Source organism: Dermacentor variabilis, chromosome 4, assembly GCF_050947875.1.
Source record: "Dermacentor variabilis isolate Ectoservices chromosome 4, ASM5094787v1, whole genome shotgun sequence".
NCBI classification, from domain to species: domain Eukaryota; kingdom Metazoa; phylum Arthropoda; class Arachnida; order Ixodida; family Ixodidae; genus Dermacentor; species Dermacentor variabilis.
The window spans coordinates 67,795,209-67,820,046 of NC_134571.1; the positions used below are offsets into that span (position 1 = coordinate 67,795,209).

At 53.2% G+C, this 24,838-nt stretch overlaps 1 protein-coding gene across 1 annotated transcript in view; it reads left to right on the forward strand.

Annotated features, from left to right (window-relative positions):
• Positions 1 to 24,838, forward strand: part of Glut4EF (Glucose transporter 4 enhancer factor) — a 147,391-nt gene that overhangs the window by 99,056 nt on the left and 23,497 nt on the right. The window lies entirely within an intron of this gene.

Below are 24,838 nucleotides of genomic sequence, written 5' to 3' on the forward strand. Positions count from 1 at the left end.
GGTAGCCACTGATACATACGGTTGTTGCAATAAATAAACGCCGGCTGGGATCACGCCTGTCTGCAGGAACGCTGGAAATATTTGTATTCCCCCGAGATAAACATCTCCATGCCGTCGTTGCAAATCGTGATGTCGTACGCGAGGCCGCCTTTTGGTCTATACCGCAGATTAAATCGAATGGCATCGCGCGCCACTCGCGACCATGAGTATTCATCATGCGCGCAGAAAGGTACACCAGCTGTCTTTCTTCGGTATTTTCTTTTTATCCGACCGCATATAACGCATCACGCCGCTTGCTCGCTTCCTGTATCGCTAAGCTGGCTCATGCAGTATTTTATCTGGAGATAAGATGCAGCTAGAGCAGTCGACCGCAGTGTGGTTTCGACGCATCGTCGATCGTTTACATATGAACACGCATTGTCGCCGCTATAAGTGGACGTGCCCACGAAAAGCTAAATTGTGGGCCGACTCCGGCAGGAGGGGAGGGAGGAAGGGGGGCATTTCATGCAAGCACCCCTAACTACTTCAGCTAGTCTGCGTGCCATACCTGATGGGTCATTAGAGAGTTTTAGAATTGGGGGCCCAAGCGGCTTGGGGACCCAAGAAAATTGCGCGCCACAAGTACGCATGCGCAGAACCCAAGCCAGTCTTGGGTTCTTGCGTTCACGTTAACCCAAGACCCAAGAATCGAAAACTAGCGTGGGCCCCCAAGCCGTCTTGGGCCGCCCTCGCGGGTGACAGCGATGGCGTACAGCAGATGGTCGCAGAGCAAACTTTATTTACTTCGACTGATTTTCGCCATTTCACGCGGGTAACGCGGGTGAACTCGCAGTTTTTTCGCAGCGCGTCACAAGAAAACACCAACTAAGAGCACTTGGCTTCGATTGGCTTTGCTTGGCTTAGAATCGCACACTTAATTCGTAATGCTAACCGGTACTAACACAGTTTCTTACATTTTATTGTTCGTTCTTTTTGCTCAAAAATGCATTCTGTTCGTTTTCACTTGTAAGAAAAGAGGTTCATTTTGTTTTTGTTTTTTTTTCTTTCAAGCAACTTTCTATTTTCCACACTGCGGCGCCCCGAGCGCTCAACCCAACGCTGTCTGCGTTCGACCCAATCCTCAAACTCTGCTGCTCACCTAGACCCAAGAGCAACCGACGCAACGCGGCTTGGGGGCCCAGAGCCTTGCGCCCCCAATTCTAAAACTCTCTATTATGCTAGATGAGCACGTACGGGCATAAAGTGTGCGGCACCGTTACTATATACCAGGGAAAGAAACAGAAAGAAATAATTTTTGTACACTGAAAAGCCGCTTTGCGTTTTGCGCACCACGCTTGAATCCATAGCGAAACAGTATATATCGCTTCGCCGGTCTGTTGAAGCAGCTTCAACAGACCAGTGTTACCAGACATAAGCATCCGTAGCTAGCTACGTTACGCTGATGAAGTCATCAAGAACGACTACTTTACGAAAGCTGCCATCCCTTGGCCGTGGTGCGGCCAAGTTCGTTCGTGCATTCTTCGCACGGGCCCTGCGTTTTCATATCATGGGCATGCATGACGGCGCCGCCTGTTCGGTGCAGTATAGGCGGTGCGGCGCCGGGCGTATTGTGAGCCGTTGTCCGAGACCGCAGCGGGTGTTACGCTGGCTTTCGTGCCGTGCCACTACGTTCGGCCCTTAGTGCGCCGCGGCTGCGAGGGCTCGCACGCTTGGACGCGTCCGCACTCCGGTGTACCGAGGTAGGTGCCGACGGACGATATGCTAATGAGGACGGACGCGCAGCACGTTGACGGCTATCGTGGCGGTGGTGGTGGTGATGATGATGACGGATGGACGCCACTCGGCTTGACCGAAAAGTGAAGATAAATAAAAAAATAACATGGTGGAAGAAGTAACTGCGGTAGAAGCAGAGGCGTCAGTGCGCGTGATACTTGGGCGAGGAGGAAAAGCCGGGCGGCTGGCGCTGTGTGCGTGAGCCTCGTGATGCAACAACAGACACGCACAGCAGCGCAAGCGCGGCGCCCCGGCTGCAATGCCTGCAACCCGCGGCGGTGACAATTATGCGCGCGGTTACGCAATTCTTTAGCTCGTTGCTGTCGGTAGGCTGCCTAACGCGCTTGTCTCTCCGGTGGTCTCATGTGACAAGCGCGCGTGTAGGGGGAGAAAGAGAAGCGAGCGGGATAATCAGAGTAGAGGAAAATTGCATCTCCTTTCATCCCGTGTGTTGCACAAAAACGTAAGAAAGTGCAAAAAGGAAATAAAACAAAGAAGAGCTTCCCCACCGCCCCACCCCCCTCTTTTTTTTTTTTTTTTCACCTTGCAGAGCAGCAGCAGCGCGAGAAAAGCGTCGTGCGTGCGTATGCGTGGAAAAATCCGAGGGAGTGAACGTTGCTTGCCTGCCTACATATATAAGTGCGCGTGCGTGTACGCCTGGGCGACCGTATATACGTGCACGCAGTAATGACCGTCGTCGACAGAGAGAGATATTGCACTTTCCACGAAGATCTGGCCTCCGTCTCCTTTCGGGGAAAAAGAAATAATAATCGCCCTGCCACGCTTCGTCTGTCCTCTCTGTTACTGTTATTTTGTCTCACTCTTATCCACTCGCTTACGGCGCTACTTTCACTACACGCGCCCATGCCTCGCGCCAGAGCGTTCGCTGTAGCGGGACCCGTTAACGATTCCTGTTAGTGCAGGCCGAAGGAGGGTGGTTGATTTCGCGGAAGCGCGCTTGCGGGCTTTCCCGCAAGGCAAAGTCCTCTCGAAATTGAGGCTTTTAATTGTACGGGAGCGTTCGTTTCTATAGCTATGCAGTGGGGCACTCTGGTTTGTTGACGCACACCGCTGCGCAGTCAGTACTTTTGAGTTATCGATCCGAAGTGTGCAGCTCGTTGAGGAGCTGCACTATATACGCTGTACCTCTTTAATATTACCGAGGTTTCATTGTGTAGGCGGCGCCGCCTGAATGCTTTCATGGAGAGAGACGGGAGATCTGCGGTAACGAGAGCGGTGAAGTGAAGCGTATATAACGTAGCGCTCTGGATATATCTGTGTACACTTAGGGGGTTGAGCGACAAAAGCGTAGTTCGCAGAAACTTGCGCCGTTAAATTGCGTCGTTGTTGCATGCGCCTCATTATTCTGCGACTTGGCCGAGAGCAGCGATTCGAGAGAACGGACAAGCGTGTATATTACAATACAGGCTGTGTATAACCTCCGGACGGATCAACACCTCTGGGTTTCGAAAAGGTCGACGTTCGAGGCCTGGCTCATATCTTCTGGCAGTCAACAACTAATTTATCCGCAAACTATATGGCGAGTCTTTCAGTCGCCCTTGTGAAAACATGTAGGTATTATAGGCTAAGGCAAGATGATGACAGTGAAAACGTTACGATCACATATCTTCAAGGGGTGTACGGTAGCGCGATTAAAAGACGGGACAAAAGAAGACACACAGGGACACACACAGCGCTATCTTCCAACAATGTTTATTATCGAAAACCAGGTCGTACTTATACACTCAGCCAACATGAGTCACAGCCACGTGAAGAGATAACCAATCAGAGCGAAACATTAAGTGATATGTTAAGCCACGCGCAAAAATTTCAGTTCTTTTTCAGAGAGAGCCAATTGACGGTTTGCTGATACATGAATCCCCTATAGGGCATCAATCTGCTCGGCTTCTATTATAAGTCTAGTGAGTTCGCACTTATTTCTCCCGGCAGTGGTTGTTGATTCGAAGAGAGGGGAGCGCTTATGTTGCTTACAATGAAAGGAGAGAAACCGTTCTGATACAACTTTGTCGACCTTATTTTTGTGTTCGCGCAGTCGGTCATTAATGTATCTGCCCGACTGTCCCGACTGCCTCGGAATCACAGAAGACTGACCATGCATGGGGTGGTTTCAACTTACATAAAAAGCACCACAGAGAAAGCAAGGTTGCTTAGCCCGACATGCAACGCGCATTAATAGGCATGACATTATTGTGGCAGCTTATTACACCTGTAAGGGTAGCAATCTCCGTGGAAGCACGTTTGCGAAAGTCATAACAAACAACTGGAGTTTCGTTTGTGCTCAACGTTTGTTGCGCTGCGTGTTCACGAAAGCACCGTACGAGCATGTGCAAGATAAAGTTTCCCAAGCGTCCAAGCGACATCTCATTTTGTCGCTCATTGGGGGTATACTTAATTCTGTCGAATAACCCCGGCAGATCGATACCTGGAGCTATGCCCGGAGCTTGCGCGACGTGTATTTTTGGAACTCGCGCTTTTGAACCCCGAGACACGCTTGCAAAGCGACATGGAACTCGTATCACTTTTCTAGGCGTTTCAGAAGTGACGTCGAGAGTACCGTCGGAGTGACGGGTCCCCTGTATAACACTCGTATATATGTGACAGCCGAAATGCGCGTCACGTCGTTTCTGCTTTGCAAACTCATTCGTGAGCGTATATAACTTCAGCCGGAATTATGCATGCGCCGTCATCGGACTGCGCAAGATGAACACGTTGGGCGAAATACGTACAGAAAATTCAGTCGCGTTCGATATAAACTGCAGCGCGATACGCCTACGGTCGAAGACTGCACAGTGGCGCAAACGTACGAAAATCTGAAGAATTAAACACCGTTCCAATCACCTGGTGGTACACTTATTTAGCCACTTTTTCACATGTCCGCGCCCGCGCGCAATCTTGGATTCCCGCCTTTGACCACGGCGCTGATTCCAAAGGGCAGCGCGCAGTGAACGCTCGATCGATGCCAGCACTCGCGCCATCGCCAGCAAATGTCGTTCCGCAATCGCGCAGGCACCGCTCGAGAGGACACGAAGTAGCAAATAAGCTAGTGGATTTAAGAAAGAAAGAACGGATAAGAAAGAGCTGTGCTGCGCATGTGTGACCACACACACACACTCGCGCGCGCGCACACACACACACACACACACACACACACACACACACACACACACACACACACACACACACACACACACACACACACACACACACACACACACACACACACACACACACACACACACACGCACGCATGCACGCACACGCACACACACACGCACGCACACGCACACACGCACGCGCACACACACACGCACGCACACACACACACACACGCACACACACACACACACACACACACACACACACACACACACACACACACACACACACACACATAATGTGACCGCTGCAGGTGGGACGAGGAAAGTGAGCTGGTGGCACGTGACGCAACTCCCGCACAGTTGTGGACCCGACACCTCTCTGCGCAGAGGAGTCACCGGAGACGGATGCCAGCTCATTTCGCGGTCTGCTCTTTTCGAACAGGTGGCGGTGTTTTCCGAATCGTCACGTGCGAGCGCGCGAGCGCGTGCCAGAAGGAAGGCGGCGGCGGTGTAAACACAATCGCGGCGAATGACGTCTTTGACGTGCGCTCGTTCGGTTTTGCTGCGCGCAGAGGAATGGCCACCATGTCATGCTCACGCGATGTATACGTGCGCGCGTGGTGCATCATTCGGGACTCGCTATAAAAGCTATAGCATTAATCGTTGGCGGTGCTGTCTGTTGGGAAAAGGAAACTGCCAGAAGCACAATTCCGCAGTAGCCTCTCTCGCTTTTCTGCTATTTTCTGTATAATATTTTCTGCGTGAGTCGGATGTTTTATCGAGCGGCGCGCAAGGCCTATACAACGCCCGAGGGACGCCAGACTTACAACACACTTGCAAAGACGTAAATAATTTGCCAGGTCAATCCCGAGCTTTAGCAAGCGAGTTGCCATGGGACCCGCGGGCACAGCATTGTCGTTAGGCGATTCGTGTGTCTCAGAGCGATAGCCTGTAATACATCAGACACGGTCCATGCCTCTATTTATTGAGTGGTTGATTGACTGAAGTCAGCGTTCCAACTCTGCTAAGAGACTGCAGCACCTGTAACTAATAACTATGTTTGTCGATCGCTAACATTTTACTATTTATTGATCTGTGGTGAAATCCTATATATCTACTTCTGCAATGTCTCTGCTTTAGAGGCAGATATATATGTAAATAAAGGAAACACCGGATCACACACCGTTTTAAGATGCACGCGGTAAATTATGTTTTACCTAACATAGAGTTCTTAACTTACCGCGCCGCTAGAAAATCCAGTCTGATTACCTGTGCATCTCACGCACGTACAGAGAGGTAACCCGGTGAGGGCTGCACATGCATGCATGCCGGTGCTCGCGTGATCAAACCTTCGAGACGGACTCGGTTCTCGCAGAGCACCACGTACAGCGAGGGTTGAGGTTCTGGCGGCGACGTCGCATCTTTCCTTCTACCGCCTTTGCGATTTGACAAATGGTCCTTTGCGTAGAACGCTTAATAACGAGCGCCGACCGTTGCCTACGTAAAGAAGTCACGTGAAGCACACTCGCGAGAGCAGTGTGTGCCCTCTATATGTTCGAGACTTGGACCCATTCAAACATACACGCAAGCGTGAACGGCATATATAAAATACCGCCTCGCACGCGTAATTCGCTCTTGGTGTTCTTTTTCCGCGCACTTCGCGAGGACAGTCTGCTCTGCGGTGTGCTCGGGCGAACGAACGCAAAGGTCAGTGCGCATATGGCCACATTCGGGCACGGCTGGTATCCCGCCAGTGTATGTATGTATGCGCGCGTCCTTACTAGAACAGCCGCAAATGAAGCCGGTGCTCCGAGTTCGACAAGCTTTCGTCCCTCGAGCTTAGTGAGCGTACACGTGTTTCCGTGTGTGTTTCTGCAGATCACGCGGTACCGAGGACGAGTCACGCAACCGCGGCACACGCTGCATGTTCGCCGCGCGCGCTGAGCGGGCCCTTGCTCAACAAGCCTACAGTGAACGTCACGTGCCCGCCTATATAGCCTGCACGCAGAAGGCTCGTGACTAATTTCGTCCTAGCCGCTCATCAATATTGAGTCCGCTGGCAGATTAGGAAAGAGGAAAGAATGAACAGAAAAGGAGAATGGGCTTACACAGCCTTCCCTGCAATTACAGGTGTACGCAACGAGCAGTTCCGGTACGCAGCTCGCGTGTCGTGAAATTCAACTTCTACCGGTAGTCCATATACAGCAGCAGAAGCATGCAGCTGACAGAATGGTCTCTGCTGCAGTATTTACCCCGTCAGACACGTGAGCCGTTCCATCTCTGCTTTGTGACCCACCCTTTTGAAGACAAAGCCAAGTCGGCCAGCATCACGCCGCAAGGCTCGGCAGCCATTTCTTTCCTTGCGCATCCAGGCTTTGTCAGGTCGCGCATGCGACAGTGCGTCGCGGAGCAGATCGCTCGCGCGAGCTGCAGAATAGCCTGCTCGCGTCAAGGTCTCGCTCGCCGTCACGGCTAGCGCGCGGCGCACACGCACACATGGCGGCGCATGGCGTCACAATGGCATGACGTCACACGTCGTCGACGCCGTCATCGGGCATCCCCCGCCGCCGTTTGCCGCCGGTCGTCTGCGAGCGCTCGACAAAAGGGCGACTGCCTCGCAAAGAGCGAACGACATGTTGTTGCGAAGACCGCGACCTTCGCGGTAACCATGCTCGTCCAGATACGTACGTCTCTCTCGTGGCCCCGCTGCCGACAGATGCGCGCGCGCGCACACACACACACACACACACACACACACACACACACACACACACACACACACACACACACACACACACACACACACACACACACACACACACACACACACACACACACCTATATAGCACGTGCGATCATAGGAAGTGGCGCGCGCTGCGACTGCCATCTATCAATATAAATGCGCGTTGTCTGCGTAGGTCCTGCATGTGCGTATAAGTAGCGGAAACGGAGAAAAACAAAAACAAGAGAGAGAGAGAGAGAGAGAGAGAGAGAGAGAGAGAGAGAGAGAGAGAATTATCCGCTTCCTAATCAGAGGTGAGTGGTTCCAAGCAGTTGACAGGCTGGTCGTACGTTTACGCAGTATATATAATCTGTATAACTAACCGGGGAAACGAGTATGATGACTTCATCGCGACAGTCGGAAACGTGAAGCCGACACAGAGCGCTACTTGCAGCTGTTCCAGTTGAGCACGTCGTGACCGCGATAGCATCAGCGTGACAGTGATCGACGAAAACGTACAGAGACGATCATACTCAGCACTTTTTCCAACTCTTTGAAGCTTTCCTTGAAGCTATCACGGTGTACAATATGCCGCCAGCTTTCCCAACAACGTGTATTACTCGAGAAACGAGTTCGTGGTTTTTCGCCGGTCGTATGAGCCTATAGACTGCTGCATGCCTAAGTGCATCTGCATGGTCCTATGCGGGAGAATCTGTACGATAGCCGAGAACTTGTGGCGCATATCGAGGACTCATTAAGCGACCTACGCTCGCGGAAAAAATATTTAAAAAGTCCTTACATCAGCCGCGATTATGCGAAGGCTGCGTTGCACAATCGCACGTCTGCTGCGGTGTGCTTGTGCGGTTATGCGCTTGCCATCGACCTCGGCAGGTTCGGCGCGCGCATTGCCGTATCCTCGAAGCCAAGGTCATGAATGTCTGAGCGATCCGATTTGTCCCCGCGTGAATTGAATTGAATTCTGGAGTTCGGTTGCCGAAAACACGAATTGATTATGAGGCACGCCGTGGTGGGGGACTCCGGATTAATTTTAACCACGATGGGAATATTTAATATGCCCCGAATACAGATAGATGTGGTCCCGAGTGAAATGGAGAGGGCGTATGTTGGGTCGTTACAGAAGCCGGCTTCTCCGTAGAGTTCGCCTGTTTATTCTCTTTGTTTTCGTCTTCTTCAACAGCTGTTAGGCGTATCACTTCACCGAAATTTCATGGGGTCTGTTGTAGGCATCGTCACCTTGTTTTTTTTTTTTGGCAAATATTTGGAGAAAAGAAAACTTTTCTCACTCAGGATATTCTACCCCCGTCCGCGATGGTGTTATGACGTCTCACCGTCATTGCTGTCATACTGTCGCCATTGTTCCGTCACTGTCGTCATACCACCGTTCTCTGTGTCTTGTCGTTATCCTTCTCACCGGGCCAGCTATCGCTCTCTGTCGTATGCGGCCCTGAATTTTTTTTTTTATTTCGGTCCACGAAGTTCTCTTCCGAGGACAATCCATCGTCTAAGCGAATCGGGCTGTAGTATAGCATGCAACTAATCTCGTTGGGCGTCGAATCGGCCGCTTGGGCGCAAAAGGTGCAGTTTCGTCTCGTCTCCAAGGGTCGAAAGCGGCGCGCATGCAGCAATTTCGGTCACATCCGACGGCGAGGCACGAGAAGTGAAAACAACCTCCCACGCGCGCACCTGTGAGCCGGTGCCACAGTGGAGGCAGCGAACAGGGTTGGAACACCTGTGTGCGTGTGCGCGCTCCGTGACTTGTCCCTTGCCCGACGCGTAGGCGTCGAGAGTCGCTATGCGTCGTCGTGTTGCTCGAGCATAGAGCGCCGGCTACATCGCGCGCTTTGCCGTGAAACAAGGGGTGTCGCGTAGAAGGTATTCCCGGGAGCGGCCGGGAACAGCTGTCATAAACGAGCCCGGTTTAGGCTCGGCTATAGCCCGTTGATCGGCCGCTGTCGCTGCTGCATTATACGCGTCGTGCGCTTTCGGCGGCCGCGTGGGAGGGGGCGGGGGGGGGGGGGGAGCGGTCCGGTGCCTGCTACTGAGCACTTACTTAGCTGCGTGGCTGAGTATCTGCAAGTTATCTCGACGTTTAAGGAGCAACACTCTCCTCGCCCCTCCTTTTCACGCACCGCTTGTGCTCATTCGGGCACTGTTGCCATTCGGGCACTCTTGATAATGACTTAGCATCTCCAGCGGGCGAGTAGGGGAACCATCAGGATGGCGCTACTTATAGAGGCACGTATATAGATATAAAAATAATAGGTATAAAAATATCTGTTTCATATATTGAAGAAGTTTTTGCCCCGTTCCGCATACCTGCGACTCTCGGTGCACCATGCAGCATATAGTTACAGTTTTAAAAGTAGTGTTTGTACAAAATTCAACATACTGATAAGAACACAAGTGGTTACCGCTCTGGCGTTGAGACTGCAGATGGTCGTCGTCTGTTTGCGTGTCTTTATGTGCATACACACGCGACTGCCTGCACTTACTCAGTTTCAAGGCCAACTTGCCACTGTGTGCGCTATCTGCGTTTGCGACAGTTTCCGTCCTGCGCGACGGTCTTTCTTCTCTTCTATAGACCTTTTGTTTTCCCGCTTTGTCTGTTTGCTTAATGAACTATCGCCGTCCGCGTGGAGTCGAAGTCACGAATGACGCACTTGCCCGAAGTGTCATTTACGACTCATCAGCGCCAAGGGCAGAACGAGGGGCTCTCATTGTCTCGCCTACCGCCGCTTTCCTCCTCCTCCTCCGTGTACCCTTAATTCCGCGCCAGCAACATCACGGTCTGCAGGGCATCGAATGAGAATGCGCGCATGCTTCGCACAAGCTCTGCTTCCCGCTTGGCACTCACACATGCGCGCTCGAGAGACTCACACATATACACGGTGGGTCACGAACTAGCGAGTCACGCAACTAATCTCACACTTCCAACCGCGCATATAATAACATGTGTTCGACCTACAAAAGCGCGCACTCTTGTGAGTTTCTTTATCGCACCCGCTAAGATTCGAAGACTCGGTGGAGAGGTGGAACGAGAGGAAGAGAGACGCCGGGAAAACAAAACGCGCGCCTCGGGGTGGCAGTTCCCGAGGCGATCAATTCTATTGTTGCAGCGGCCGCCGAGCGCTGGAAGAGCTCCGCCGAGTAATAACGACGTGATGATGACGGGTGGGAGGCGTGGATGCCGAGGAGCGAATTGGTGGCGGCTGTATGGCGTTCGGCCCAAAGTTCGAGGTGGGACGGCGGCAGTCACAAGTAAGGCCGCGCTCCCCCCCGTATATATATGTAGGCTGCGGTGTGGCACAAGGCCTGCAGCTGCTGAAGGCATCGCTGGAAGGAGAGGGTTTAGGGAGAGAGAGAGCGTGGCCTTTGCGATGCGAGCTGCTGCTACTAGCTGCTACCGCCTTGCAACGGCGGACGGCAGGCAGCACAGGAGCAGCTAAAGCAGCACCGGCGGCATTCCAGGGTCGGAGGAGCGCGCGCACGCGCTCGAAGGTCGCTGAAATTCTGCGCCGCGAGCCGAAGTGAAGCCGTTAGGTTTGCGCGCGGCGGGCGTGCCCTGCTCTGCAACGGCGTCACCTTGCCGAACGGCTTATTAACTGGACTGCGCGACCGCCGCCGCGGGCTTCGACTGTAGTGTACACACACGTATACGGCGCACTGTCTCTACAACCTTAACGACCTCCCCTTCGGCGTCGTTCTTCGGTTCAGTCGGCTAACCTTGCCGTCAGAGAGAGAACCCCGCGGGCTCGAATTGGGGTCGAACCGGCTTTACGGCGTGCTGTGCCCGAGTGCTGCCTCTCGGCCAACAACCCTTTCCTGCCTCAACCACACAGCTAGTTCCCACTGCGCGACTCCGTTTGTTAGGTAACACTTTTTTTTTCTCTCTCTCTCTTCCAGGGGATATTCCGGGCACCGCTTGCGGCTAGACACAGGAAGTCGGTACGCGGTCGTTGTCTTTGCTGCGATATATATGTATATCCATGCCTGCCCGAGTTACGGCAACGGGCAAGTCCGAACGGCCGAAGGAGGTTGGCAGCTTCGGAGTCGCGCCGATCATGTGTCAGCGCAGGTGAGCGCGCGAGTCCTTGCGTGGCTGTCATAGCGCGCGGTCTATTGGCAGTGTCTTTGGCACCGAGGCAAGTCGTGGTACGAGAGGAGGGCGTGGCGTCCAGTTTCCACACGACGCATACCAGTAGAAATTGAGCTGCATGCCGTCAGCCGAGCTGTAAGGACGTCGTGCTCTCCGCGCGTAACAGTTGCTCCTTTAGCGCTGGGCGGTGGCTTTCTGAGTCGCTGCCGGCACTTTTGACATTGTCCAAGTGGACAAGGCGAGTCATCAATTTGCACGCTTTTGCAGGGTCCACGCAAGACCTATTCCATTGTAAATATGTGATCTGTATGGTCACTCCTTTTCGGCTTTTGACACAGATGACGTGCTGTATATATGACTACGTGTAGGGCTCACACCAGCTCGATTTGAACCTCTAAAGTAGGTTGCCATGGATGACTAATATAGACTGGCCTCATCGGAACCCCTTCTTGACGATAGGCGCATCTTACCGCATTATCTCATTTCTATACTTGCACCATTTGTGCGTCTCTGGATTGCTTCGTGAGGCAGTGGTATCGAGCCCTGGTGGCTTTGTAAGAAGCGCAAAACGTGTTCGTTAAATCATATCTGCCAGGAAAGAGTGAGACACGTGCTGCTACAGCCATGCTAGATCTCGTGCTAGAAGCCTGTAGAAGGACGTCTGTATGCAGCTCATAGTGCCTGTCTCAAGTTTTACAATATGAGAGAGAGAGAGAGAGAGGGGGGGAGGGAGGGAGGGAAGGAAGGAGGGAGGGAGGGAACACGAGTCGTATTAAACGTTTTCATTACCTTCGCGTTACTGAAAGCAAAACACCGACAAGCAAATTAACGTCCTTAAGCTCTTTTCTTAAACCAATCTAACTTATCTATTCAAATTTTCCTTTGCATATATTACTGTTTCTCCTGCTCATAATCTGTAGTCACCGCCCATCTTTCTTCTTGGTTTGCGAATTATGCACCAAGGACCTATAGGGTGGTTTATTTAACGACGCAGAGGGATCGATTCTATCAAGTGGCTCCCATTATCGCACAGTAGCTGACGCAGCCACAAATACAACGGCAGCGCAGAGAGAGAAAACGCGAACACACGAGACAAGGCGTCTACAGTCGTGAATACAGTGTGCCGAACAACGAATGTGTATAAATAAAAGAAAGCCCCCTTGTAGCAGCGGCTCCACATACATCGCACGAGTTGGGCGGGACATAGCGCAGATCCGAAGCGCCTCGATGCATCGACGCGGAGAAACGATTATAGACGACCCCGATTGCGGACGCGGAGGAAATAATCGAATAAAATGAAAGAAATAGCGAAGCCAGAAAGCGGATCACCCGCGAAGCGAGCAGGCGATAACGATCGCGAAAGAAAAGCTGCGCGCTACCAGTCAGTGCGGCGTGCCGGTTTCACCGGTAACGAGCATACATAACCGGCTCGCTCGCGCACAAGGACGATGGCCGGGGGCCCGTCAGCGGCCGACAGAGTCGGTTGCCTCGCTACTACCGTCGGCGGCGGGGCTTGTGTCGCGTGTCCTCGGCGGAAGCATGCACGTAAGTGTGAACTGGTGTATAACATGGAGCTTCTCATACTTCAGAGGAAAGCATGGCGGCTGCAGTGCGTGCGTGAGCCACCAGACGGCGGCTGAGCGAGCGCACGCATTGGCGAATCGGCGCATGCATTGATGGAAGGAAAGTAGGGAAACGACAAAAAACTGAGACGTACAAAAACAAAGTTCACAATAGGGAATCAGAAAATTTGGTTATGGGAATTCATCGTGGGATTTCCTCTTCTTTTTTTTTTCTTTTTTTAACCTAGGTAGGACATTATGCAGTGTAATAGCAAGAGCTTGGTGGCACTACCAACCGCCCCGTTCCAAAGCGGACGCTCATAACATCCATCCGTTCATCCATCGCATTGCATGGATTTTTATTTCTGCCTTCCGACGTTAAGGGTCTTAAATCTGAATTCTCATTGTAGACTAGTCATTTTATTTATTATACCTCAGGGCCAGTCTTATTGCAGATGAGTTTTAAGATAACAACAAAATACAAAAGTGCAGTGAGTGACAATCATAAGGTAGCTGATTGTATATATATATATATATATATATATATATATATATATATATATATATATATATATATATAATGTGTGTGTGTGTATACACACACACCACCACCATCACATCAATGCCATCAAAACAGTCACCGCCATCTTTGTGCGAAGGCCGGCAGTCGAGGCAGCTGGGTGCGGACTTTTCGCCCCTGCTTCAACGAGCGCGGATGGCGGCAGCTTACGCAACGAAGGCAGCAACTTGCCGGCTTTTAAACATTCTCACTCACGCAAGTGTGATTATTATTATTATTATTATTATTATTATTATTATTATTATTATTATTATTATTATTATTATTATTATTTGCTATACTTTCATTCAGCCTTCGAGCAAGGTTGTCCGAAACGTCGCCGAGGCAACGCGCGAGGAGTGCTGGAGCTCGCCCGCATCTCATGTGGCAAACTGCGCCAAGGCGAAGGCACACCGCAACAGGGCGTCGCGTCATGCGGCTACGAACGTCATGCATTCGCTTGTTGCGCATAAAGAGGCGACGGCCCTGCCCGGCCAGACTCCTTGTCGCCTTCTCGTTCGAGGTCGAGGGGGACGGTTCGAGAAGCAAGAAAAGGAGGAGGAGGAGGGAGGTGGGGTTGCAAGCGGAGACGCCGGCCTTCCGTAAGCGCCGTCGCTTCTCTCTGCGTTTCGCAATGCTGCGCTGCTGCTGCTGCTGCTGCTGCTGCCGCCGTCGTCGTCGTGGCTTGCAAGCGTCGTGGCTTCGCCAAGGACGGATGCAGCTGTCGTCTCTACCCCTTAGCCCCCTCCCTTCGCACTCCCGATCGCTTGTGCACGCACCCGTATGTCTCCTCCTTTCTGGCTATCTTCACGCACTCTCAACCGTTGACCGGCGATATGTGCGAGTGTGTTTTAATAAGCACCGACGAACACCGCTCTAAAAGAAAAACAGCCTCGAAAGAGGGTGGCGAGCGGGCGCCTTTGCGACATCGACAGCCCGCGAACTGGGCTGTGGTGTCGGTTCCTCTCTCCTTTCTTTTCCTTCCGCGTACATTTCCACTGCCGATCGTAAACAGCGGGCGGCACGCTAGGGGAATCTCCTGTTCGAGATACCGACACCGTTTTGATTCGGTGGTCGCTTTCCGCGCAGTCGCCGTGTGCGGCTTTGTTACTCTCTTTGTCTCCATCGCGCATGTGATTAGAATAATATCGCGAGGCATTCCTTGTAGAGAGCAAGCACTGCGGTGATGCGAAATGGCAGATGCATGGGAGGTGGGTAAGAACTGCGATTCGGTGTACAAGACTACGTGCTGTGCTGTTAATTGAGACCGCTTGAAAATACAGCGAGGGGTGAACAAGAAGAAAAAAAAATTTAGCAGAGGGCCGGATCAAAAGGAACGTGCCTCTAGCATGTGTGGACACGCATTCGCGGCGGGCAGAGCGGAAAACGATCTCATGGTCTCCGCTCCTTGAATGCACTATGCTGCGCGCCGCGACGAGTTGGGCGTCAGGTGAGGAGCGTCGGCACTTGCACTAGAAGTGTAGCTGTGAACCCCCTCCTCTACGTGCGTTCGCTTTCTACCACAAGAGAGTACGGTATGTCGCAACTCGCAAGCATCGGCAGCAGAGCGGTGGCAGGCGATGCAGAAGAGCCAGCGCTTGGCAAAAGCCAGTCGCTTCACTTCCCGCTTCGCAGCCCCGTAGCCTTCGCACTAGCGCGCAGGCACGTATGTCGACGCTGTACACACACGTGCGCCGCGTGGCTGGAATAAATAGCTGGCGGATCAGCACCGCGGCAGAAGAGAGCTTCATTTCCGCGTCGCCTACCTACCGTGCATAGCTTGGTGAAAGTAAGCGTGCGCCGCGGTTGATGACACTCACCGGCAACACGACGCGATAGTGTGTGTGTGGGGGTGGGTGGGGGGATCGAAGTCACAGCAAAGCTACTGCTGTTGTCGGCTGCTGCCGGATGCACGCACATGCGGTAGTCTCCGATTTTGCTGCGGTGCCGAATATTGGGTTAGATTGCGTCGCGGCTAGGCGCGCACATATTGCTACAAACCTTGGCGCAACCTTTGGCCCGAACGCGGGACTTACTACTTTTGTTTTCTCGCGCGCGAGATCGCTTCCTTGCGCATCGCGGTTGTTATGCGGTGCAGCTGGCTCGCGGCCCCGAATGCCTTGAGGGGTTTCTATTTGTTCTGATAGGGATCGGCGTTCATCGGAAACATATGTGAGAGCGAGCGCGATTGTTCTCTTTGTTCGCATGACTTTTCTATACTACACATTTCTACCTCAGTCAGCGATCGACCTATTGCGCACCGACCATTCGAAGTTCGATGTTCATCAGAGCAGGAACGCTTGCTCGTACACTCATTTGCTCTTTCCATTCCCCGGCCGTTAAGAGACAGACACCGTTTCCTCATATCCCGAGTTTGTGCCCTTCTGCGGTCGTTTCCGGAGCGCACGCTCAACCCAGCTGATCGCTTGAACAAGACCGGTATTCTAAAGCAGCACCTGCCGCGCTTCTCGCGTACAATATTTCTTCTTTTTTTTTTCAGTTAGAAAGCGACTCAGGTACGCTCGTTGGCCGCTTCTTCCTCTTGCTAATGACATCGTGACGCGTGGCACGGTTTCCTTGCCAAGTAGTATTCACGAGTCCGCAAGTGATAGTGACATCGGCGAAGAAGAGAAAAGCGAGCTGGAGAACGACAATGCGTCTGTCCGCGACGCCGGGCGATCAGGGAAAGGTAAGAGACAGAGAAAAGGCGAAAACATAAGTGCGCAGAGAGAAAAGCGCAGGATCGAACATCGCGCCTAGTCCGATGTATTCCTGTACTATAGACGACATTCGCGGTGGTGTTTTGCCTGGTGGGAGGAATAGGCGCGCCGCCGCGGTGTCGGCGCATAGCCGGCGTTTGCTGCGTTCGCCGGCCGGCCGGCGCGCGTCACGTTTATTTCTCGCCGCTGCCGCGGCAGTTGTTGCGACAACCCGCGCCGCCGCCGGCGCACCTGCTTCGCACGGCGCGCGATTCAGCCGGCCCCGGCAGGCCGCTTTGTCTCTTCGCACTCGCCTGCGTCGCCCTTTGCGAGCGAGCGAGCAAGCTTGCTTGCTTGCTCACTCTCTAGTGCTCGCCTCGGAACTGCGGCGACGTATAGGGGCGTTATCACTCGTGTCACTCGGCTGCGGCTTCCTCTTCACGCGGGAACCGCGCCGCGGCCTTCGGCCAAGAAATACGAGCGAAAGCGAAACGACGTGCAGCGCTGTTGTTTTGCTATAGTTTATCGATCGGCTTTACAGCGTCCCGGAGCTATTCTACACGGGGTCGCCAATATGAAGCATCCTCCGGCGTTTGTATCCGGACTTCTTTACTCCCCCGGTACTTTACGAACTTCTCTAATAGTGCATCGATCGACTTGCCAAACGCTAAGCGTGAACATATGGGCCGCCGCACGGTTGGGTTTCGCGTAATCTGTATGTGGAATATTGTGGATGAATTTCCAATTTAACCCAAAGTATGGAAAAACTTAACAGACTGATGTCCTTCGCAAGATGCTTTCTATATATATAGTATAGCGAAAAAAAAAAAAAAGTGTTGGTTGGGGGCAAAGTGGTTGTAGCAGATTAAAAGTGGCAAACGCCCAGCGACGCGTTTCCTTCTCAATAGTTCGTTGTAGCTCAGCCACGCTGTGCAGAGGAATATAAAACGAACAGAGAGAGAGAGAGACAGAGAGAGAGAGAGAGAGTTGGTGTGCGCAAGGACGAAAAACGCGCATATGCGGGTACATGACAACGCCATTGGTGTCCTCGCTTGCATGGCGCGGCGCAGATGTTTTCCTGCCGCTGGCATATGTCACTGCCAGAGCGAATAGACGCAGACAGCGTTCTCGCTTCTTCGTACTGTTTAACCTACTCGAAACAAGTGTCCAAATAAATTCAGGGCTTTATGCGTGCGGAAACCACCATATTATTATGAGGCGCACGCCTTAGTGAGGTGCTCCGAATTAATTTTGACACGCGTGGTGTTGTATTTCGTCCCCATCGAAATGCGGCCTCTGTGGCAGGGATTCGAACACGCGACCTTGAGCCCCTATAGTAGCGCAACGCCGAAGCCACTAGGCCATTAGGATAGAAAACTGAGCGAGTTGGTATGCGTTCATCACGTATTTTTGTGCAGCGCTCACAATCGGATGAAGAAGGTACACACAGGTTAGGCGCTGACCCTCCAACTGACATTTCTTTTGGAAAACACGAAAAAAGAAAGCATTCCGTGTAACTTAAAACACATGACGAAATCCCACCCCTGGAACGTTGCTGTCTTCTGGGCACATTAACAGATGTAAAGCGCATTAGCGGCACCTATCTTACGCTGCCGCACGTGCTGATCAAATATTCAAGTTCTTTGTCCCATAGCCGGTGTCAGTCAACCTTCATGTCGGCTTCGAGACAAAGAATCAAGTAATTTGAATAACTGATCAGCACGTGCGGCAGTGTAAGATAGGTGCCGCTGATGCGCTTCACATTTGTTAATATGTGCCCAGAAGACAGCAACGTTACGGGGAGGGAGGTGGGGATAGTTTCGTCACGCGTTTTAAGATGTACGGATTGCATTCTTTCTTCATGTTTTCCAAAATAAATGCCATCTGCGAGTCAGGGCTTGTTCTGTGGGCATACCTTCTTCGTCCGTAGTCCAACTGTGAGCGCTGCACATAAGCCTCGTTTTGGAGCGAACGTATTCTGTGCAAGCGCCGTATTGGCAGTGAAGGATTTTCTCAGGGCACGTCTCATTGTGGTGACGGTAATTATCATCTACTACTGCAATAATAGTAGTGCCTGGATAATTTAATAATGATTGCAGTGAGCACAGTGAACAACTCAATTTACATCTCAGAGTGCGTACTGCGAGGTCGTCTCTGTTGTCTTAGCGTTTTCATAATCAAATCCGTCGAAAAAAAAAAAAAATTCGCCGCGGAGACTGCTCGACTCTAGACATTTAAAGTGAGAGATGTAACTATCAAAGGAGCGCATACAGGCCCTCCTGACCGCATAGTGAGAGACATCGTGCGGCCGACAATGAATTGGCCTGCTGCGTGAGCAAGGCAGCGCGTGCGCTGTACTTACATGCACGCGTCGCGCTATCGGCAACAGCCTTCAAACGTGACGCGTGACGCACGACAGGGCGCACGGCGAATAAACGAAGCACGAACGAATAAACAAGAGGAATCGATGAAAATCGGCCCTGCCCGACGCAACCCGTTTTCTCTCTGGAGCACGCGTCGAAACCACAAGGGCGGGCCTCGGCGACAAAGGACTCGCGCTGATGCCTTTCCCCCAGCCTTCCAGTCCGGCGCGAGCGTAGAAGGGGGTGAGCCGTGCATTGCAGCCAAGGGAGAGGAGGGCGGTAATTGGCGCGGAGGGGGAGGAACGACTGAGAGAGTGGGAAATGGATGAAAGCTGAAGGTGCGCCCGTGGCAGCAGCGCGTGCCGGCTCTGATGCCTGTGGTTGCGCTGGCGAAATCTGCGTGCTTCCTCCGGAGCAGGCTACACTGAGGGCGATCGGGGCGTTTGCCAAGGTCGTCTCGCTCGCGGTCCTGCACACGCCACTGCCCACTCACTGCTGGCCGCAGGCCTCGCCTCAGCCTTCGCTCACTGCTTAGAGCCGCAAGCGTCATCAATCGATTGTAGGAGTTGCTTTGTTACCGTTTCTTTCCCATTTCGACAAAAAAGAATCATTGGTGAGTTACCTGACTTGTCTCCAGCATAATCTCAGCGGCTTCCGCTAGAGGGATAGCGTGTTGATCGTTGTAAGCCATAACGATCTTCATTATGTCCAAGCGTATAGGCCACAGACGAGCTCACCTGCACCATTTGTCTCAGCTAAATGATTGAAGTCTGCTCTATTGATGGTAGCGCGTATCTCCAGTGGCGGATCTTAGTCGAAAGGAAGTGCATCAAGATTCTTAAAAAGATGAAAAGTGCAGCCGCGTGAACATGCGATCGACCATAGTTTCCCTTTTCTATTGCATGGCCTTATTCACGGCGGATTACTGAATCAATAGTCGTGTGCTTGCTAGAGAGCCTCACTAGGCATGGGCTGGGGCGCTTGTGTTTTCATGTACACGTTGTCGATAACCGCACCCTGCTTTGTAAGTTGGGGGAAAAGAGAGACGGGGGACGCTATGATGTCGCAACAGTGCCTCATCGAATGTCCTGCCATCGATCGTCTCACCATAGCCATGCGAACAAATTCCTGGCGCATCGATGACCTTTGTAGAAGTGGGAAAGTAGGCGCTATGGGGAGGGGGGGGGGGTGGAATTGAGCTAGGCGACATAGGCGAGGTCTTCGCCTGCCCTCTGGGGGTTGCAGCCGATTTGACTATCTCGCGCACGAGCACGAGGTGTCACCGAACGACTGCGACAAGTTTTGCACACGCGTACACATGGTGCGCGCTCTCGTACGTATCGACCCCGGCGCCTCGCATGCACTCGCGGCCACGGCAGTGCCGGGCCGACCCAGTGGCCAGGACACGCGAGCGTGCAGTGCGGTGCAGGTGTATCACTGGGCCGAACGTATACGGCGGCCACGCCGGCAGGTGTGCAAGTACACAGCGCGCGCGCGATCGATTTCGACGCGACGACCTTGCGGCGACCGACATGCAACGCAGGGTTAGTGAATCGCGTACAAAGAAACCGAGTTCAGGGAACTCCATTCGATTGGTGCCGTGCTGACCTTGGCTGGCTGTCGCAGCAGCAGCCGCAAGATCCAGTTTCTAAAAGTGGTTGGCGCACACACGGCCTCTGGCGAACAGTACGTTGCTCATCGCGATAAATGTATGCGCCTGCAGAGGGAGATGGGCGAAATCAGGGGGGGGGGGTGTAGAGGGGGGGCGGCGGACAGAAGAGGAGACAGAAAGTTGGATGAACTATAGATATACTTGCCGGCTAACCGGTTAAGGGCGAGACTGCACCCTATGGGCCCGCATCGTGAATATTGTTTTAATCCCGTTACGACGAGCCCGGCTGATTCGCTGTCTGCCGCTGGTAGCTATCGTTAATAACGTATATGCAGACGAAGCAAACTCTTGACTGCATACGTAGCCCGCGCGATATGTATATTCTGGCGCCGTCCCACGGCACAAATCCCCCCTTTGAGGAAAAAGAAAGAAAGAAAGAAGGCTTGGGGTCCTACGCGCTAAAACCGCGATCTGATTATTGAGGCAGGCGTTACTGGGAGACACCACTTGGGGGTTCCCTAACGTGCACCAAAATCTAAGTGCACGAGCGTTATTGCATTTCACCCCCATCGAAATGCGGCCGCCGGGGTCGAACCTGCGATCCTCGAGCTTAGCAGCGCAACGCTATGTAGCCGCTGCGCTACCGCGGCTGTTTCCCCATTGAAGGAATGATGGATATATTTTGTGTGTAGAAAGCGCGTGCTCCTTGTAATCTCCTTAAATAAATTTGTCGCGCACACTTTGGACGAACGTATAGTGTACTGAACGTGTTTACTACTTGGTCTAGGCAATTAGCCTACCAAGTACCGCCAAGAGCCTTTATGTCGAGAAAAAAAAACACAATACACACGTTTCGCTGGGCCTCTGCCATCGCACCGAACACACAGCCACCTAACAAGCAGTCGCCGTCGATCTCTAATTTAGCGTACGAAAACGCGTGGAGAGCGCTTCTTTGCGCGCCTGTGCTGGTTGATAGGCTGTAGGTGGTTCGTCTAGAGCTAGCTAGCACTGAATATGTAAATCGCATACTCTGGCAGTTGTCTCAACAGTCGGCCGTGCGACCACGCCCTTGCGGTTCTGCGCACGCATCCCTCGTCTTAGCCGCGTGTGTCCCGGTAGGAAGAAACGTACACCTTCTATACGTCCAGCCACCCATGGGCGAAAACGTTTGCCAAAAAAGACCGAGAGGCGGCTTGTGTTGCTGTAGCTTTTTGTTTGCGAGCAAACCAAACGCCGTCCAGGTGCCGGAGAGGCGAGACGCGCAGCTGCGTGTGTGGGAGAGTCGGCACGCGCGGCGTCGCCGCCGTGGGGCGAAGAAGCAAAAGGGACGCCGTGATTCCGGCGCTTCTCGGCGACTCGAGTTTTTCGCGTCGCCTTGCGACCCCGCGCGCCGATAAATCACTCCTCGGGCCCCGAAGTGGCTCGTGCGTGCGAGCGCGTGCTCTCGAGGAGGGACGTCGGAACTCCAGCAAGCGGAACCCGAGTGATCAATCAATCGCTACGTCGTGGACGCCCTGGGCTGCGTCGGGACAATGCGCGGCCGCTTAATGTGCTCGGACGAGCGGTGTCCCGGAAACGCCGTACACAGCAGACAGGGAGATGACACTCTGCGCGTTACGAGGAAAGTACATTTGAAACAACAATATGCGTGCGCCTGGCGAAATGTGTCAGCTACGAAGACGGTCAAGAGCAAAGTAAAGCTTTTTTTTTAAAATTTTATTCGCCTGAGTTGCCGAGTCCGGCGGTCCGTAACATGTAGAATGAAATTAAATATAAGCATGGGGGCTTGTTTCATGCCGGTACTGCAAAAATGACGTATAAAATGCATTATATATTAACCATATAGTTCGTAGTCGTCAGTTTTGTCACTTCTCAACTTCACACCGCTAAGCAAGTTAGCGCATGCATGCAGCTTGTATAGTGTATGAACTAAACCGGAGTTCCTATATAACGCGCCTTCACTGACACGAACGTAACGCTCAACAAGGCGCGTAAACTGCTTACAGCAAGTGGCTGGACGATATCGATGCTGCAGACTATTATCAAAATGTGAAGCTAGCGGGGACCACCGAATAGAAAAACGCGCAGAACGTTCGCGCGAATTTTTAGTTCCATTATCCCCACATCCTTGGCGCGCTGTTTCTACATACTACAGTGGTCGCACTGCTCTCGCATGAGGAAATCTTCAGTCTGAACCTTATTCGCACTTTCTTACGCGGTTCGTAAACGCGAGCCCCGCAAGAGGCAAAAGGCCCTGTGCTCAAAGCCGTGTTGCAGCGGCAGGCAACGCGTGTGCCACATATTGACTGACCACCACCTCGACATTTCACGGGCTCGTGTACATCGAGCGGCTTTGCCGCCGACGATATAGTAGGTTGCCAGAGAAGTCGTAAACCTTTTATTGGAAGCTGTGAGAGATTGTCACAGCGTTCACTGGAAGTCGCGATGACGCGTGAGGAGGAACGTTCCGGAATCCTGCCGTTTCGAGAAATAATCGTCTCCCGAGAAGGCTGCAGTGCACGTGCGGCAAACGACACGCATCGACGCGTTTCCATTGTTTCGCGGAGGGTGGGAGGGGGGGGGGGACTGAGAGAGAGAGAGATGGAGAGTAAGCGATAAAATAAAAGAGAAATTGACGAGGAAGAGGAGAAGAGAGACTGTGGAAGGCGACCGTGGCGAAATGTGTCAGAGACTGGTAAAACAGGAAGCGTGTTGTTTGTGCCTTAGAGCGCGGGAGGTTGCCGCCGCGGCAGCAGCAGATCCCGTCGCTGAACGGGGAATTGCGCAACGGCTCGCTTCTCTGCTACGGCGGCCCTCCTCCAATGGCCTTGCTCACGCGCTGCTGTCGTATCGGCCGCATTACAGCCGCCGGAGCCAGCGAGCGAGACCTTCTTGGCTCGCGGTCGGGGGGAAGAGAAAACGGTTCAGGAACGGGCACGGCGTAAACACCGTGGAAATAAAGAAGGAATGTGTTTTTCTAACGCGTGCGGACACGCAATGGCCCGCCCGACGTGATTTGCTAAGGCGAACCAGGACACGGTCGGTCCGTCCGCGGAATGCAAATTCGAAAAACGCGGATTCTCCGCATGCGCCTATACGCAAAGCGTCTGGCCTTAGCTTTCGATCTTAGTACGAAGTGAAGTCGAAACGTTGCGCCCTCTTTCGCATATCGATGCAGAAACTCGCTGGCTCCCTCGTCATCCTTCCGCCGTCAGTGTGCTTTGTCCAGTCGCTTTTGCTTCGTTTCGTCTGGAGCTGGTGCATTATTTGTGTCCATAGCCCTGTAACAGCGTGTGGTATACTGCTGTCGAGATTGGAACCGACTGGCTTTAGAACACATTTCCAAGGAAACGGATGCCCAGTGAAAAGAGAAACAGAAAGCATCACGAATCTGGCGCTAACGGCGTCAAACATTCCTTTTATTAAGTCCATAGGAAACGGTTGCCCGAGTTCCTGGAACCGCAGTACCGCGCCATCCTTTCTCAGAAAATCGAAAAGAAGCGAGAACAAAAGAACGCAGATAGGCATCAAGGTGTTCGGACGAAGGATATGCGAAGGCGGGAGGAAGAAAGCGACGCACTTCCATCGAAGGCGGAGGCAATGGGCGCGATCCGCAAACACCGCTACAGCTCGTGCTCCGTGCGCCGGGCGCAACTAGTGCCGGTGCGCTGCAACGCCGCTCTATGCAGCTCCTAATTTAGCTTTTTTCTGCGACTTAAGCTCACGTGCCAACCCTACACCACCCCATCTCCTCTTGTTTGCTGGCCACGGGGACGCCCGCATTTCCACCCGCGGAAGCCGATGCCAACTGGGTAGAGGGAGGAAGAGAGGCAGGACGCCGCTACGTACCGGCGCGACGCTAGCGACGCCGGCGGGCGCCGGCTGCGAAATCGTCGCCGGCCGGCTCGCCTGCGCGTTGCCGCCGCTGCTGCCAGCTTGAATGTAGGTCGGGGCCATCGGCGCCAACGAGCAGCGCGGCGACGCTTCGCTTGCCAGACCGGGCGGCGCGCGTTTCTCCATTGCCAACGCTAGCGAGTTGAGGCGGAGGGAAGGAGGCGAGAATGGGGATGGCGCAGCAGCCATTGCTTTTTGCTCCCCGGACCGGCCGGCCGGCCGGCGAAAAAACGCGTGTGCCAGCTAGCACGCCGGGCATGGTTGCGAACTGCGCGCTGCTGACGATGATGATTGGGCTCCGCCTCGTCAACTGCGTTGTGCGGTGGTGGTGGCGGCGGCAGTGGCGGTTGTTAAACGTCCGCTCGGCGGGCGGACGCGCGTGGCGCAACCGCTGTGCAACCCCATGGCCTCTGTCGCC